The 18,077-nt window shown below is 33.7% G+C and overlaps 1 long non-coding RNA gene across 4 annotated transcripts in view; it reads left to right on the top strand.

Moving 5' to 3' along the window:
• The window catches only part of LOC145667443 (uncharacterized), a 41,328-nt gene extending 36,657 nt beyond the window's left edge, over nucleotides 1-4,671 (top strand). For all 4 annotated transcript variants that reach the window (XR_014127884.1, XR_014127882.1, XR_014127883.1 and 1 more), the window contains 2 exons: nucleotides 644-850; nucleotides 4,349-4,671. This is a non-coding gene — a long non-coding RNA (uncharacterized LOC145667443). The remainder of the gene's footprint in view (nucleotides 1-643; nucleotides 851-4,348) is intronic.
• Nucleotides 4,672-18,077: the final 13,406 nt, after the last annotated feature.

Here is an 18,077-nt window from a genome sequence, read left to right on the forward strand (position 1 = left end):
GGAAAACAGGAAAAATATTTTCTCAAAAAAAAAAAAAAAAGACTAAAAACAGAGATTCTGAGTTATATTCGTTTTCGTCCTCTTGCGAGGAATAAGGTTTAAAAGTCACAGCTTAATCAAGCCAGGTTCTACTATGTTGCTTTAAATTGTCATACAAAATAACCTATCCAATATGGACGACTAGCCGGTTAAAAGTGAACTTGTTTTTAATTATTTAAAATGTATTGAAGGGATAAAAGAGACGCCAAAAATATAGAAAATATTAGTAACACAGTGAAGATTGCAACCAACAAGAAATGTTTTAAAATAAAAATTGTTTAAAAGTAAAATTAAATTAAAAAAAGACAGCAAAGCTCCTATATACTTAATAGAATAGTTGCCATCTTAACTCCCCCGAATTAGAGTTGTTTAACAACATTAACTAGTATTAGAATGTTATTTTTGGTATAAATTCCACATTTCTCTCTTTTTCTTTCCTTTCTTCTTTCTTTTTTTGATAGAAAGAGTGTATAATATATAGGATCGCTTTCCAAAAATCTGATGTTATAAAGTAAGTAAATAATTTATAATTTTGTTCTAATGGAAATGAGCTGTTTGAAGACGGATTTATTAATGTAACTTATACATTTTAATAATCTTTTAGGTCAGTCTTTGTAGACCATTTTACACTTAAAACGTTATGAACGGAAGAAGGAAACAAACCTTTGAAAAAAAAAAAAAGTTGATCAGGATTTGTATATCAACGTTATTATCCTTACATTTTCTAATGGGCTGAGGAAAATCGTGGAAAAATCTCAGTGAGAATGGATAGCAGAGAAATTCAAAGGCAGATCTTCCTAATTACTGGATGGTAAGTGCTTACACACGACTGGCTTTTATAAATATTATTAAAAATTAACTTTTTCCCTTATGTGTAGAATATTCTTTCAAACTCAAACAAAGGCATCGAGTAATATTGAATTTTCTACATAACTAAACAGTCAGAAATTTTGAAAATCGTGATCTTCTAGATATAGAAATTTCTCTCTACAGAGAGTAATATCAATTTTGATTCAAGATCATCTGTTATTGACCTAATTATCTACGACAAATGATGAAACGGATGTTCAATTAAGAGAATTTAATGTTGATTATGAAAAAGTCAACTCTGATCTCCATGATTCAAGTCTGTCTGTTATGTCAAAATGACGCAATGAACTTTTGATACACGTATGGTATGAAATGTAAACAACACGTGGGAAATTAAAGAAGTATTCCAGTATAAACCAGTAAATTACATGGTCTGCAAATACCGGTACATATTGATAAAACAGTGTCACAGAAACTGTGTATCTAACGAGAATAAAGTTCATCAGTTTCGAACATGTGATTATCTTATTTATCTGAACGTGACCATGATCTACAGATTAAACAATACAGAATAGTCTTCAATTTACTTCTTTACTGACATTTTATTGTTTAAAGCAAGATACAGAATTTTTCTCTTTAATCAATAATAATGAAAACAAAAACATCTAGCCTTGAAGTTTTTTGTATCAATATTTCTAATATTTAGATAATAATAATAATAATAATAATAATAATAATAATAATAATAATAATAATAATAATAATAATAATAATAATAATAATAATAATAAAATGATAACAATAATAATAATGATGACCAACAATTTACAGGATTTGTAACTTGTACTGATTTATACGGGAATACTTGATTATAACTAAATTCATCACAATGAGATCGATTGTAAAATCTTATTACCTGAGAGTAATAAAGCTGGATTACGTGTAGTACGGTACCTGACTTCATTCAATCTGAAATTCCAATTCTAATCTCCAATCTGACCACTATGAGAGAAGTTTTATTTTATTCAGTTTATATTATTATGTTAACAGATTATGTGATAGTGTCTTCATAAAGTGATTTCCACAGAGGTACAAAATTCAGTGGCTATAGTTTCAAAAGTCAGAGAGCATGTGCAATCAATAAAATATTGCAGATCTTTATACAAAAATGTATGGACCTTTCAACATCTCAGAGGAACAGAGCACATTTAGGGAGATGTGCATAAATTCAGCAGTGCCTCAGAGTGTTATCCGCGAAATCATTCAGAGAAAATTGCTGTTTATTTAAAATTTTTATGATACACTTTTGTCGAAGTGTTCGAATTACTGAAGTTTTTATTATATATCTGTCAGTGGTATTTGCAGGATTTACAATATTCCCGATTTAATTTAATTTATGTTTGAAACCTATCAATCTTCTATCTTTCAGCTATCCCTTAGCAAATACATAGGGTTAAAAATGAAGTAAATTGGTTATTTTCCATTGGAAGCATCATATGAGAGCTTATTTTGAGGCCGAAAGAAATTAAAAAGCACTCCATTTTGATTATTGGTTTGTAATATGAATCGTTAAGTAAGATTGCATGCATATTAGTCATAATTACACGAAGTATTGACTTGCGAGATATCTTTTTCCTTTTTGTTTAATTAAGTTCATGATTTTCCTCCACAGAAGAAAAATGATAAATTAAATTTTGTCATATCAACTAATCTTACTGACCTGATGGCATCCATAGAATTTTAGAAATCATCAGAAATAATATAAGTTCAATATAGGCTCCACCCTGTTGGGTTCTTCAACACGTTTTTGATCTACTATAAAGTAATCATAGTTCCTACAGTACTCATTTATGTCACTTTTCAGTGAACAAGCAGTATAGCCATAACGCTTAGCGAATATGTTGACTTTACCTCTTTAACCCCTTGATGCAGTGAAACAGTATAATGCTCCGATGTTCGCTAATCACATTTCAGTAATATTTCCACTTATCCCTTGCATCGACCTTGAATTATGTTTTGTATTGATTGTGTACGTTTTGTATTAATGTTTAGTGCTATTTAATATGTTTATTTATCTGACAGCAGGGCTAAAAGTGGATCTGAAAAGGTGGGGGTCAGTTGGTAGCGGCATGACGTCATACCGCCCCCTGGCTATTTTTGCCCATTGTAATTTTTTAGGAAGAGGGGGGACGCTGTACATATTTTTGGAAGGTGAGGAGACGGCGTCTCTGCGCGTTCCCCCTCACTTTTACCCCTGTCTGACAGCATTAGATCTACTATTAATCTGCACAACAAAATTCTATATGAAAGTATGCGGATAGGCGACAATGACGTTCTGTGCCTTACTAATCAAAGTAAGAAAAAATAATCTTTTTCGAAACAAATATAAACAAGTCTGACTATGTTTCCATCGTTGTGAAAATTAGTATAATAATTGAAGTTTCATACATCTGATGTAAAAAGGAAGGAGATTGCGTTTTATATTAAACTGAGTGCTATTTTAAGTGCACTGAAGTTACCTTCCTAAGTCGAAGGAAACTTCATTGGAGAAACGACAATGCTCAACCAACCTCTTAATCATTTAAGATCACTTTGAAAATCTTATTTTGAAGACGGATAAATAATTCTAGAGATGGTGCACTAAGTACATGTTAATTTGGATAGTTTTCTCCTTCCTTATTAGATACTATCTGCTTTTCCATTATGGAAATTTAGTATTATCACTATCAATATTAATTATATATCTCTATACATTCGAGTATAATTATGCATTTAGTGTGTTGTAATTAGCTTATGAAAATATAACAAGTAAAAGCATCTACTCTGGAATAACGACGAAACTTACAGTTACTGATATAGGTTTATTGAACAACTCATAACATACCAAAAGTCAAATCAGTCATTTTCAAATTATGACATTGTGTCAATAATATCGTTTATAATTGAAATCCAATTATTTTGCTTACCTGAAAGATAAAATCAAGTTATCCAAAGTGATTTATGTACACGAAAAATACAAATATTAGATAATATTGCAAAGTATAAATATAGAATAATTAAAAATAATTGAAAGAAGTATAAATATAAATGACAGTACGATTATACGACTACGATTATAAATGATTATAAATGACGAAAAATATAGAATAAAAAAATAAAGTCTACGATACTAAAGAATTAATGTATATTAATGAATGCAAGATATACATTACTTACCAATCTTATGGCCAGTGCTACTCAATCGGTATATGGACTACAACTTATTTATGTTTGCTGCAGAAAAGAAAGAAGAAATAAGAGAAGTAAAATTATAAGAAATATTAAATCATTAATCTAAATATAGGTATTAATTTTATTATTGATTATGGTAACTCTTTACTTGGGCAAGGCGGTGATATCGTGTCACTCTTACTATTATTCACAGGTTGTTACTGGTTCTTTACTCTTCTTAATTCACATGGATTCAGTTTTTATATTTTCTCACTAGATGTCGTTGCAGGTCGGTTCCATAGTATTGCCGAGAGAGCGACAGCCGAGAATTGTCTTCCAGTTTCTACTCTCTTACTATACTTATGTTACACTTACCTGCGTCTATATTGCTGGTGCTTACAAAGTGGAAATTGCAGCTAATACTTACAATATTGAACTTTCTTGTATATAATATGTCATTTTCATGGGATTTTCTTAAATAAATTACTGCATGAATCAAATATTGTGTTTTGAGTTGAGTTTCCACATTCTACTTAAATCTTGACGTAATCTACAAGCGCTGAGGTGTCACCCGATATAATTACTCAGAACTGAGAATATTACGGATTGAAAATTCTCATGCGGAGTTATCGAATTCTTTGATTTCGACACAGAAACAATAGACCATGCTATATGTGGTCTATTTTTTTCTGTTTACTGGTAATGTCTTTCAATGAACCGTTTATTGCCTTTTTTTTTTTTTTTTTTTTTAGGAATTTTCCTGCGTCAAAGGATCATTTCTTCTAGTGGTGGCTAATGTTAGTGTTACAGCGTTGCGCAACGACCAAAGTATTTCAAGAAAAAAATATTATTAGGAATAGTAGTAAAGAACAGAAAAAAAATACTTTCTGATAATCCCATATATACTTTAAATAAAATATTTTTTATTTCTGTAACTGTCCATTCCTTAATCCGTTTTAAAAAGCGAAAAATAGTCCGTCACAGAGTCTCTAATTTATATTGCGTTGCAGCGAGCATACAACGACCAAATTCCTTCAGCGCGGCAATTGGAGCGAATGTTAAGTCTTCTCTCCCCTATCTCATACGTTAAAGATTCTGGTCGTTGCAGTGCTTCTGCAACACAGCACGGTTTCCAGTGAATGAGAAGGTTTTTCGCGCTAAATAAGATTTCTGAATTTTATTTCACTAGTAATTAACAAATGGAATTTGTTCTCATGCATTCATATTTTTAAATTACGGGACTATACTAAAGCAAATCAATATAATTATAATTAAAAAAAGTGATAGCAGAATTACAAAATAAGAAAGAAAATATGTAGTAGAGCAGAAAACAAATGAAAGTAGACCCAGATTTACAAGTTAATTCTTAGCTTATATAGATAATGAAGGCTTCTTCTACAGTAATTTGTGAACCAAATATTAATAAGTCAATATGTAGAATCCACTCCCACCCCCCGTGTGGATAGTATTTTAGTATATACATAAAATAAGTATATTTTATACTCTTGATAGTTTCCACATAAAACTGTATGATAGAGAACGCCTCATTGATTTTGGGACTAGTTAGCAATGAGGGGCGTAGCCACAAGGGGGGTCACCGGGTCCGGATCTCTCAAAAATTTCGAAACTTGACTAACATTTGTAGACTTTCTTAACGAACTATACTTGTTTAATAGAGCAATGATTGATGTAGGCTAAATATTTTATTTTACGCCTCATCATGTACTCTTTCTTTTCTTATAAAAATAATCGTTGTATCATTTTTTGTAAAAATATAGGTGACAGTAATTAAGAATTATTTATCGTCTTTTCGGGTGCAGTATAAGACAGGTTCGATATTACGTAGACATATTGGACCTCCCTCAAATACTTTGTACCCCTCCCAGCTAACATGCTGTTCCTATATCAGGCGGGTTTCAAGGTTGCTTTCCAGAACGTATGACATTGATAGCATTGTTTCGCCTCATGTGGAAGTATATTGTGTTCATCGTGCATTGCGTAGCAACCAAGACGGATAATTTGGAATGTAGTTTTTTCTTTTACGCACATGTGTGTGTGTTGATGTATGAATAGGGTTGCCAACTTTGAAAAAAAAAAAACGGCATCTCCTCAAAATTCCCTGATATAGGTCTAAGCGTGAAGTATCTCTGTTCGGACCTATCCATGGAAAGGAAATGTACTATCGTGAACAAAAGTGTATTAGCACATATATTCTGTATATCCTTAGAACATTCACTAATAAGCTTAATAGATACATTGTTCTATAAATGAGAAACTGAAATTGATCAATCGGCATTGAACAATTTGTTGTATTTACCAGTAACTACCACTTCTTTAAAATTATCGAAACAGATGAACAAAAGTATAATAATCTTTACGTGACAATTTATATTTGGAAAATGAAATTCACTCTTTAAACATATAGTCTCTACTTCAACTACAGAAAATTGCTTTAAGAAGTCCTTTTCCACTCTTAATAAATGTATAAAATTCCTTGAAAGTAAATTTCAAATTTTCCCTGATACAGTCCCTGTCATCTGTCTAAAATTATCTAAACAGGCAAACAATATATATTAATCGTTGATAGTTGGTGAAAGGTAACAGTTTTGGGTTTACAGAAGGACAGCTACTTTTTCAATATCTATGGGTAACCAGGGCAAGAGTGAAAATGCTATTGACGAAGAAGTGGCAACGTCGGTAAATAAACGAATGTTGAACATTAGTTCGGCATGACACATGTAGGAACGGAAAAGGAGGGGAGCCGTGTGTGTGCAGTGTGAAGAGCAGCAGAGTAGAAAGTTTGTTGCAAAAGGAAAGAAGTAAAAGATTCGTAGGTAAGTGTCACAGCTTATAACGTAGTTTCAGCTGAAGCTGCAGGATTGGAAATATTTCCTGGAAAAGCTGTATAAGTTCGTATTTCTTATCAGTGGTACGCAAAAGAAAAAAGTGCTCTGGCGGGAGATGGCAAGAAATTATTGGAAGATACCTTAAGCGGGGCAAGTGTGAACGTTCACACTTGCCGCTTGTTTTAAAGTTGGGTAAAGAAGATGTAGGAGCCAACACGTAACATCGAGTAAGAAACATTTGCAGAGGTAAGACAGAAGTTGGCGGCTATAGACTACTAACAAAACGTTTGCATTATTGTTTAGAATTTCACAGCCCGAGTTGTTGAGCATATGTCATGTCGCATGGGAACACAAAAGAAGCTAGAAATTTGCATCAAAGTCATCCACACTTATGGGTACGCCCAGCCAATTCAGTGGGAAATTGTTTTCAGATACGCCAAACAGTGAAATAAGGATTTCCTGTATCATATGCAAGTGGTCTCATGAATAATGTTCCAATCTTAATGAAAGGAAGTCTGTGTACGTATGTGACCACTGTGTTCACCGCAAGTGACATTTTTGTACTTCGTGATGAATGTTGAACTGATTTCTCCTATTTTTATATTTTGTAATTATAACATGTATGATATACAGTATTGTAACATTTGTTGGTAGTTCCATTTGACACTAATCTGTTTGGTATTTTATAACTTCCTTAGTTCCATGTAACCAGCAGTAGCGGTTCGTAGTCTGTAGAAGCACCGGTTGCAATATCAAGGGTATGTAGATACGCGCAAGTGTTTCCCTCCTCCAGCGTTCTTGAGTTTTATCCAAAAAATATTCAGAAAATATGAAGAGGAAAGTCTTTTAAAGCTATATTTGTATATTTATTGATTGAAGTGTATTCTCTAATATTGATTTAATATATAAGCTATTTTCTTTATTTGAAACAATCACTATAAATGTTCGTTCATAAACTATTTATATCCCCAGGTACAAAAGTTCTACACTTGTGTTGTTGAACAAGAGATAAATCGAATATATAGTATGTGCTGTAAGCCATGAATGATGGCGTTAACCCAAAAGAAGAAAAAAGCAAGGAAATTGCATATATTCAAGCAAGCAGTTAAACAAAAATTATTTAATTAAATAAATTATGCATTATTTTAAAATAAAAGGTCTTTCTTCGTTCTTTTCGAGCTTTAAATTTTTATATGACTTCATTGAAATCTGAAATGCTGCTCGCCAAGTTTTTCTGAATAAAAAGCATCGCTACCTCAAATATTTTCCGCTTTATTTTCTTTAGGGTACAGAAACACGTCTCCGACAATACGCATTTTGTTAGCATTTCTTTGTATGAATATAAGGGACAAAAAGTCCATTTTCAGTAACCACGTATTTTTGTCTGCTGTTCTACTATAAAGAAGCATGAAATCTAAGATGTTTTCCTTCGAAAATAATAATTAAAAAAATAGTTTAACATTCCAACAAATTAGGCTAAAGAAGACAGATGATTACACTGGCTTACAGTGGTTTTGGTGCCGGGTGTTTCTTAGCTGATTTGAAGTAGAATTGGGACGCTGAATCCAAATATGGCGTTAGTTTTCCCCTAACAGCTTTAGTTTTTGAGATATAGGAATTGCAAGACTGACCTGCTACAACGTTGAAAATTGCATAGGTGCTGTTTTACTGTAAGTGAAAAGAAAACTATGACATTTAAATCTGTTATTTGGAACACTTTGAAAATAATGAAAACCATATAAACACAAACATCAAGTACATAATAACTCTGTAACTACATTTTATAATAGTTTTTATGAATAAAAAATCAAATAATTTGTTCAAAACGATCTATTCAACACTTCGGAAGCTTCGTTTTCGTGACATCCTTGAATGTTTCTTTGCACAGTCTCTTTTTAGGTTCCAGCAGTAATCTGCCATCATATGGGCATCCCATCTTCCTTGGTAGCGGTCCTCCATTGTTTTAATATCTTGGTGAAATCTTTCACCTTGTTCTTCACTCAGACTGCCTACGTTGTCTGGGAAACGGTCCAAATGGCTGTGCAGGTAATGAATTTTGATACTCATATTACATCCAAGTTTTTGGAATGCATTAAGCATCTGGTTCACTAGCTCAACATAGTTATCAGCTTTATTATTGCCAAGGAAATTCTTGATGACTTCTACAAATGAGGTCCAAGCTCTACGTTCAGTCTCATTCATGGACTCCACGAAAGCCGGATCTTTCATGAGTTGTCTTATTTGGGGACCATCAAATATTCCAGCTTTTAATTTTTCTGTGCTGATCTGAGGTAGCTTGTTTCTCATGTAAGCAAAGCACGGCCCGTCCTTATTTAGCGCCTTTACAAACTGCTTCATCAAACCGAGCTTGAGATGTAGAGGTGGCAAAATGATTTTGTCACACTCAACAATAGGCATGTTAATAATATTTTTCTTACCAACAACCATGTCGTCTCTCTGCGGCCACTCTTTTTTTGACCAATGGTTTGCTTTGTCTCTGCTATCCCACAGACATAGAAAACAAGGATATTTTGTGTAGCCACTTTGCTGTCCAAGAAGAAAGTTCACCATCTTTAAATCCACACAAATCACCCACTGATGGTCCTGATATTTAATTTTTTCCATAGCCAAAGCAATTGCTTCATATTCTTCTTTCAGTCGTGTTGAATGAGCGATTGGAATTGAGCCATATTTATTGCCATTGTGTAGAAGGACGCATTTTAAACTTCGCTTGGAGCTATCAATAAACAGGCGCCAATCATCTGGATTGTATTCTGGAAGACCCATGTGTTCTAGGAGACCTCTAACATCGTGACAGAATACGAGATTTGTGTCTTCAGTGAAAAATGGTAAAAACTCCTTTTCCCTTGTTCGGTAGAATGTGATTTTAGTTCCTTGTTCTAGTACGTTTTTCTCCTTCAATCTGGAAGCAAGTAATTCAGACGATTCTTTTGAAAGATTAAGGTCCCTAACTAGATCATTTAGCTCATCTTGATTAAACTGTTGAGGAATTGTTGACATTCCCTCATAATCCCTGTCACTTCCATCATCCATGTCACAAGAATGTTCACTACGTTCGTTTTCAGTCTCACAAAGCTCTGGCAAGTGGTGAAACGTTGGGATTGGTATTTCATCGGAATGAACAACTGGACGTCTTGCTGAAGGCAGATCAGGATATGTCCACTTGTTCCGGTTATTTCTATTCATACCCGTAACATTTACCAGGCAGAAATAACAGTCATCAACATGGTTTGTGGGTTCCCTCCAAACCATTGGAACACCAAACTTAAGACTTTTTCTTTTTCCAGTTGTCCACTGTCGCAAGTGTTCAGTACACATTTTACACACAATATGTGGAGCCCACGTTTTATCTTGGTCCCCTAGGCGTACACCAAAATATGCATGATATGCTTTTTTTTACAAAGTCACTGATATGTTTTCTATTGTCTTTAAATGTGTACTCACCACATATGTAGCAAAACACATCAGGATGGTTAACACAACTTCTTCGACTTGAACTCATTTTATGTTCAGGCCACTAACACGGATGTTAAATATAAAGCCTTAGTATACGCGATACAAGTTATGATTTCAGAACAAAACTCACATGTTCCAACATGTCACTCCACCTGCAAGACAACAACTACGATCCACTAGCCAAGTAGAATACCAATGCAATCTAGTGGACGTTCCTGGAACTACTATATGACTAGTTTCCGTTTAGTACCGACAGATAGCAGCACTAATGAGAAAAGAGCGCCGTTCTTCCAAATAGAAATCTCTATAGAGCACAGTAGGATTTATTTGAGTTGCAGAGTTTATAAGATCATATTCAAACTTGTTATTACGAGAATATTTGTATTTCTTTTGCTTATTTTGTATACTATTGCAAGAAGCATGCAGAAATAGTGGTTACATCATTTATAATTTACATATTTATTTTGGATTGTAATATTTCTTCCACATACATTGTAACGTAAATAACACTACTGGTACAGTAGCCTGTATCTACCAAAGTAGAGCTGATAGAAAAAAAACTGCTTACATTATTGGATTCAGCGCCCCACACATAGTTAAAATCAGCTCTAAAATTTTAGGCACCAAGAAAAATTTTTTTTTCTGTAGGCCTGTGTTATTGAAAGTGAATGATTTGAGATTAATTTTTTATGCTCTCCGCCGGAAATCGAACACGGGATCATGTGCATGAAAGACACAGAGCTAGGAATTAGACCAATGATAGGACTTTTTCTCTTTCGAGACATGATTTACTAAATATTAATATTTGGAATGATTTGTTAGTTTTCAATCCATGGGAATTAACCGTGAATTCGAATTCACTGAATTTGATGCTGAAAATATCTTGAATATAGGAATTTCTCTTTTGGGAATGGTAGGTATATATCTCAAAGTAAAAAAAAAGAACGAACTGCGATTGCAAGGACTAGATATTTCTGCTATTGTTAATGTTCATTTGATTTGATTTGGTTTTCCATTCATTCTGTACATCATATTATATGTATGTTGGACTATTGTGTCTTCTTTATTTCAGTTCTTAACTGTAACGATGTTTTAAATTGGAGAAATTTTGTGAAAACAAAATCAAGCAACCTCTTAAACACAAAAATAATATGTATACTTCTGTGCATAGTAAGATTATTATTCTTTCAGTGTCACAAATTATTTCCTATATTCTAAATTACTTGCGGCACCTGGTTCGATCCCAGGTCGCGTCAAGTGGGCTTCGTGTTGGACGAACACCGTGTAAGTGTGTTTCCTCCCACTTTCTTCATTCCAACATTTCATTCATTCCCATCATCTTCTTTAGTATATGGCCATAAAAAGTGTTGATGAGAAATTAATTACAAATTACTTAACTGGATGGAGTGGGAAAAAATATCTATATATATAAAAGAGAACGTACAAATCCTTTGTTAGCTCATCACGCTAATACGGCTGAACCAATTTCTTTCATTTTTGGGGGGTTATTAAGATTTGGACCCTAGATGGTTTTTATCATATCACTTTAATTTTCAATTAACAGTGTCTTGAGATAATTGACCATTCAAGTGTCCATAACGTAGAAATCCTTTGTTAGCTCATCATAGCTAAATCTAACCGTATTTTTATGCAACCCACATGACCGTGTCACTCGGCGGGTTAACATAAATGACAGGCGATATAATGTTAACATTTACTGCAATCTTCTATGGTTTTTATCATATCACTTGAAAGCGAAAAAGTAAAAATTATCTAAGTAACAAAGTTTATTGCGTTCCGGTGTGACCCCAGCGAAGCGGGGTGAACGCTGCTAGTCATAAATACAGTATTAAGTCCCGTTGACTACATTTATACTTCAGTTTTTCATTAGACATACTTCCTGGTGTTCCATGTTGGAATCTCTTGATTTCATGGCTGGTAACATGACAATACCCCCCTTCCCCAGAAAAAAGGAAAACATCTTGCTTGAAAGAGAACCGATAGGGACAGTTCTTGAGGCAGTAAACATTCTTAAAAACTGCACCGATATGAGCACAAAATTAAAACACAGAATTATTTTATATTTTGATAATTCCTCTGTTTTAATCATAATGAATATTTAGGACCACAACCACCCAACTTTAGGAGGGCAAAACTCCCCCGATATTAAGAAAGAAGGAAACAATATTACCACCAGACGCGTATTTGTTCTTTGCGAGTTTGTTTTGTGAATAACTTCTTTCTTCCAAGCGTCTGTATGTTACCCTATCAATTGAGTCAAGCGCTGCCAAGCGGTGGAATTCGTAACTATTACAGAAGCTGAAGATACACCAGTTGCGAAACGAGCTGCAACTGCAAACAGGCACCCTATGTTAAGAGATAGGCGCTCGCCGCTATATGCTCAACGTTACTGCTTCCAGTGGCAACGCTCGCTGCAACTGGAAATGTAAATCTCTCTCTTTCTTTCAGTTTTTGAATTCAATTTTTTAGAAATACATCAATACTGTTTTGCGCTCAAGAGCAAAGGTTTATTTTTTTACTGATACACTACTTTAATACTTAAAAATAACTTTAGTATTAAAAAAATACCCGGTTGCACAACCATGCAACATATAGTACCAGCCGCTACTGGTAACCAGTACATATACATCTATGATTCGATGTATTTTTTGGTGTTTATGCCTACGTGTCTATGTTTTGATTCGAGTGTACATCGTTGCCCCAACCGTTGTTTACTCTTACCCCACCATATGGAGCAAGAGTACAAAATTTTTCCTTCGTCAAAACTATGTTATTCCTCTGTATCCTCTGCTTGATTTGCTACAATTAAATTGTATATGTTATTAGAGATAACAGGATTTCACATAGAGAATATATTGCGTTTTTCTCTGTCACGACTCCACCCCAATTCTTTGATTTACAAAAAGTGTTCACTCTTGCCCTGGTTGCCCATATACTTCGAACTACATGAAATTGCTTCGAACTAGATACAAATTTGAAAAAATTGGTCATAAAGGGGCAATGAGAAGTTTGTACCCGTCACCGGCTTTAATCAAAATAATAGCAATTTTTCCGGCCAGGCCGGTGAAAAGCCGGCCAGTTGGCAGCCCTATGTATGAATATGTGACATTCGCAATTCATATACCAGTACCTCTTTTGTATCAGCTGTTTTGGTTATTAGTTATTAGATTTAATTTTATTGTGTGTGCTTTAATTCTGTACATAACCTACAAATTCTGAATGAATTGTGTATCATGACTTCTGTAAATAACTCACAAAAAAAGTGCCCAGCTTTCAATTGAGGAAAAACTTGCAATTAAGGCTTAGACAAAACAAGCAAAGTGCAATTCAGGAGAGTGATAAAAAAAAACGGTTTAAATTTATAGGACATCTTATGGCAGTAATGTTGTATGCGCTAGATATATTTCCACAATTTATTTTAAACTTTCCTAGATAAATTGTGAATAAAGCGTGTTCAATGTACATTTTTTATAACACTAATCTCTGCTACGAACTCTCTTCAGTCGGATCACTGTCAGGGACTGAGTTTGCTATTGTTCGCAATAATCTAGAAAAATTATTTAGTGAAGCTACAAAGCTTCTGAAATTAATATTAACTGTACCTATGGCGTCAGCAAAAGAAGAATTTTTTTTTACATCAAAAAGAATTGACACTTTCAAGGAATTGAATGTCCCAAGAAAGGTTATCACCATTGGTTATGCTTTCCATCGAAAAAGACCTGACAATAAGAATACTAGAGTTCAACCACCAACGCTGATTTGCTTCTATCAAAGAGAGAAGAATGAACTTACTAATCAAATAAGGTGATTAATCGGATAAAATGTTCTGCTTTTTTATTTTTTTAAAAACAGAATTTTATTTAATTTAACATGTCACATACAGTCTGTTACAAAATAACTGCACCACCTAAGAAAAATCTATACATTTTGCGAATTTTTATAAATATTATAAAAGATATTAATAGCAATGGTTTCAAATTATTTCTCATACATCGTTTGGTGTTTTATCTACTGCATATATAGAGACAAAAGATTCAAATACAAGATATTACATAATACTATGCTACAAATAGCCATTATTACAAAAAGTACGAATATATTTGTTTTCATGTACTTTGTATGAACGCATGTTAACATCTCATTAATGAACAAGAAATGAATGCGAGTTTTTTTAACAGTACTGTTAAGTGTATAAAAGCAATAACTGTGTATATACTCCATTCAGTACTTTGTATGTTTCCCATGTGCAGCTTTCAGTGTTGCCAACCTACTTGGTATGCTATGTGCGAGAGATTGGCAGAAGGATTAGTCTAACTCATGGAACCAGACTTGTACCACAGCTTCAATAAGCTCCTTCCTGGTTCGAAAGCACTTTCCTGAAAGCTTGCAAGACATGGTATGCCATAAATTTTCAATAGGATTCATGTCTGGAGAGTTAGGTGGCCACCGCAACCTTTGGATATGCATGTCTGCAAGCCACTTCTTAACCACAGTAGCTCTGTCACACGGCGCATTATCATCTTGAAATATGAAGTAATCTAAGTTTTTGCCTGAGAAATGATCCCTTGCTGTTGATAGAAGTTTACGGTTTAAAATGCCCATGTAATACTGTGTGTTAACTGACCTGTTGCAAATTTCTAATCTTTTGACTCCTTTCGACGTGAAACAGCCCCACACCATTACACTCTCATCAAACTTCTCTGTCGATGATATACAGTCGCTATTAAGTTCTTCTCCACTTCTCATCCATAGTCGGACGCCACTGTCATTCCCAAGTACCCTAAACTTTTTCTCATCGGAGAAAATCACATGTTCACATTCTTCCACACCCCACGCTTCGTACATGGTAAGAAAATATTTCCTGGCTCTTACGTGATTTGTGTTAAGTGCCGGCTTCTTTCTAGATATTTTCTTCCGAACTCCTTGTTCCTTTAGCCGTTTAACAACTGTCACGTAGCTTACACTAACACCAGTGTCATCGGACATAGTTTGAGCAATTTGTCGTGAAGATGATGCTCTGTTTGTCAGAGCTTGGGCCTTTATTTTTCTGTCTATGCGAGGGCTTCTTTTTCGCCTTCGGCCACATTTGTCTCTCAAAGAGGACTTATTATACATTGTTTGCTTTTGAATAACTCTACTAACCGTTGTATGATGCAGTTGTTTTGCAATTTGACCTTTCGAAATGCCACTATAGTTTAACGCCAGTATCTTCCCTTGTATACGAGGGAATGTGTCGTTCAGTATTTTACTCAGTTTTAGTATGTAATCATACTAACTATTAAGGAACAATCACAAAACACTAAATATCATATACAGATTCTAAACTACAACCCACAAGCACAAAAGGTCACGCATGGAACAAATTTGTATTAACAACGATCAGCGGATCACCATTCACTTGCGCATACATATGGCAGCCATTCGCATATTGAATGCACTGCCACCTGTTGAGCAAAGATCACACAAAATCCATGAGTAGTAATAAACAAAAAAAAAAAAAACATAAAAATGCAATGGCTAACAAGTGTATGATACATTAAGTCCCGTTAGAGATAAAATTAATTAAAATTTCCTAAGGGAAATTAAAACCTTGTAATTTTAGCAGGTGGTGCAGTTATTTTGTAACAGAATGTAGCATTTGCATCTAAAATTATGCTGATTAGTCAATGAGACCATTTTATATCTTCTGTCTCCGATCGTTCGTACTGCAACACCCAAAATCACAATCCACCGGCCGCCACTGATTTCTTCATGGAGGTCATCTACATTACCTAACACAGAGCTGCACTAATATATTCTAAAACGTTGCACATATTTACTGTAACAGTCTGTTAATTCTGCCGCGAGATGTAATATATTGTATGAAGTCACATGACATCAGTCAGGCAGAGAAACCATTATAACAGATCACATTAAAACACACTCATATGCAATTGTAAGCCAGCAAGAAGAAAATTCGGTGGAAATCTCAAGATGAAGCTCACAAACAAACCTATTACTCCTTGTATTATAGGTAGATAGGCAACATTCTCAATCGCTAATATAAATTCCAAGTGCTAAAGATACGATACGGAAATGAAAAACAACAAATGGTTAACAAATAATAATTCAGGAGCATACCTCTGTAAGAGTTTTGATAGCTGTAGAAACCTCGAGATTTTTCACATCTAAGTGATGATTTCAAAGTAGGAAAATCTTTACTCACTCTGCAATTAATGACTACTTGTGGTTCGTGGACCACAGTTTGAGAAAAACTGGTATATAAAATGATTTAATAATAATTGGTGATACAAATTGTTAATTTCTAATCATAAAATATTATGTTGAAAATCTAGCAATATATTATTATTCATAATAATTATCAGTCTTTATACTTTATGGTAAGTTCTTTGATAAAAATTGGAGACATAGTGGCTGAGTGCTTATCTCTGGTTTAATCTCAGACCATATTAGTTTGCGAAGGAGAACATCGTGTCCATGGGTTTTCTCCCGTTTTGTTTCACATTATCACTCAGCCACTTGTGTTATAATTACAGCCCGGATTTGTATGCAAAATGCATGTTTATATTAACATGCAGAAACGTATGGAAAGTATTTTTTTTTCTTTCCGACAGATGTAAAGATTCGTTTGAGACGCATATGATAGCACATATAAGTGCATATTTTGAATGTGCATGCATATTTCGTAAACTTTGCAAGATATTACTTATTTCCGAATTTTATTGCTGCATACTAGCATATTTCAGAGTATATCACAAGAAAATAGGTCATATTTAAAGTAAAATGAACCACTTTGTATACACAGATGTACGATTTTTTTGTTTTTAAAAAAAGCATTGAGTTTGTTGCTCACAATCCAAGTTAAATTCACTTTCGATTGCAACAGAGGTCACTAAGGTAAAATATTTTTCTAAGAAATTGAACTTTTATTTTCTTCGTGTATATTTCAGTGCATATGTTAAATTTTTAATGCATATTTTAGAGCATATTTTTGATATTTTTGTGTATATTTGCATGCATATCTCGGGGTTTGTTTGCGCATGAAAATCCGGGCTCTAATTATAATTATTAATCATCCGTCTCGGGGTGTAAAACAAATTTCATTTCATTTGATAAAAAGTTCTGGAACAAATTATATATTTAATATTTAATAGGATTTGCTGTTGTTGGAAATTTGAAGTTTCGTTCATTTTTTAAAAAAAAGAAGTCAAGACACGGTCATTATTGTATTTCGTTGCACTAGGCGTACCTCTCAAAACTATTAGATACGTTGTTATAGTCCTCGTTGTCTGAAGGAAAAATAAAAAAGAAGCTGTTGACTACACAGGAAATATAAAATAAACATGAAGTATAAGTAGAAAAAAAAGCATGGACTTAGAGCATCCGGGTTCGGTTAAAAATAAAACAGCCTTGGATTTCGAATCGCATCCGTGCTATTAACTGCGGAGCAAACGAAAACACAACGCAAAATGCATTTTGATTTATATTTACTCTCATGAACGTAAACTCTGGTGACTTAAAAATTAGTAAAATAAAAAAAAATTAGTTTAGATTGTAAAATCCAAAAGTCGCTGATTTACAGTAAGGGATATTTAACCCTTTTGGGATCTTATGGTACAATTTGTACCATACAGGTGTTTCATGGTACATTGCGTTGTAACTCTCCTATTTGAG

This window comes from Thermobia domestica, chromosome 13, assembly GCF_964235325.1.
Source record: "Thermobia domestica chromosome 13, izTheDome1.hap1.1, whole genome shotgun sequence".
Lineage (NCBI taxonomy): Eukaryota > Metazoa > Arthropoda > Insecta > Zygentoma > Lepismatidae > Thermobia > Thermobia domestica.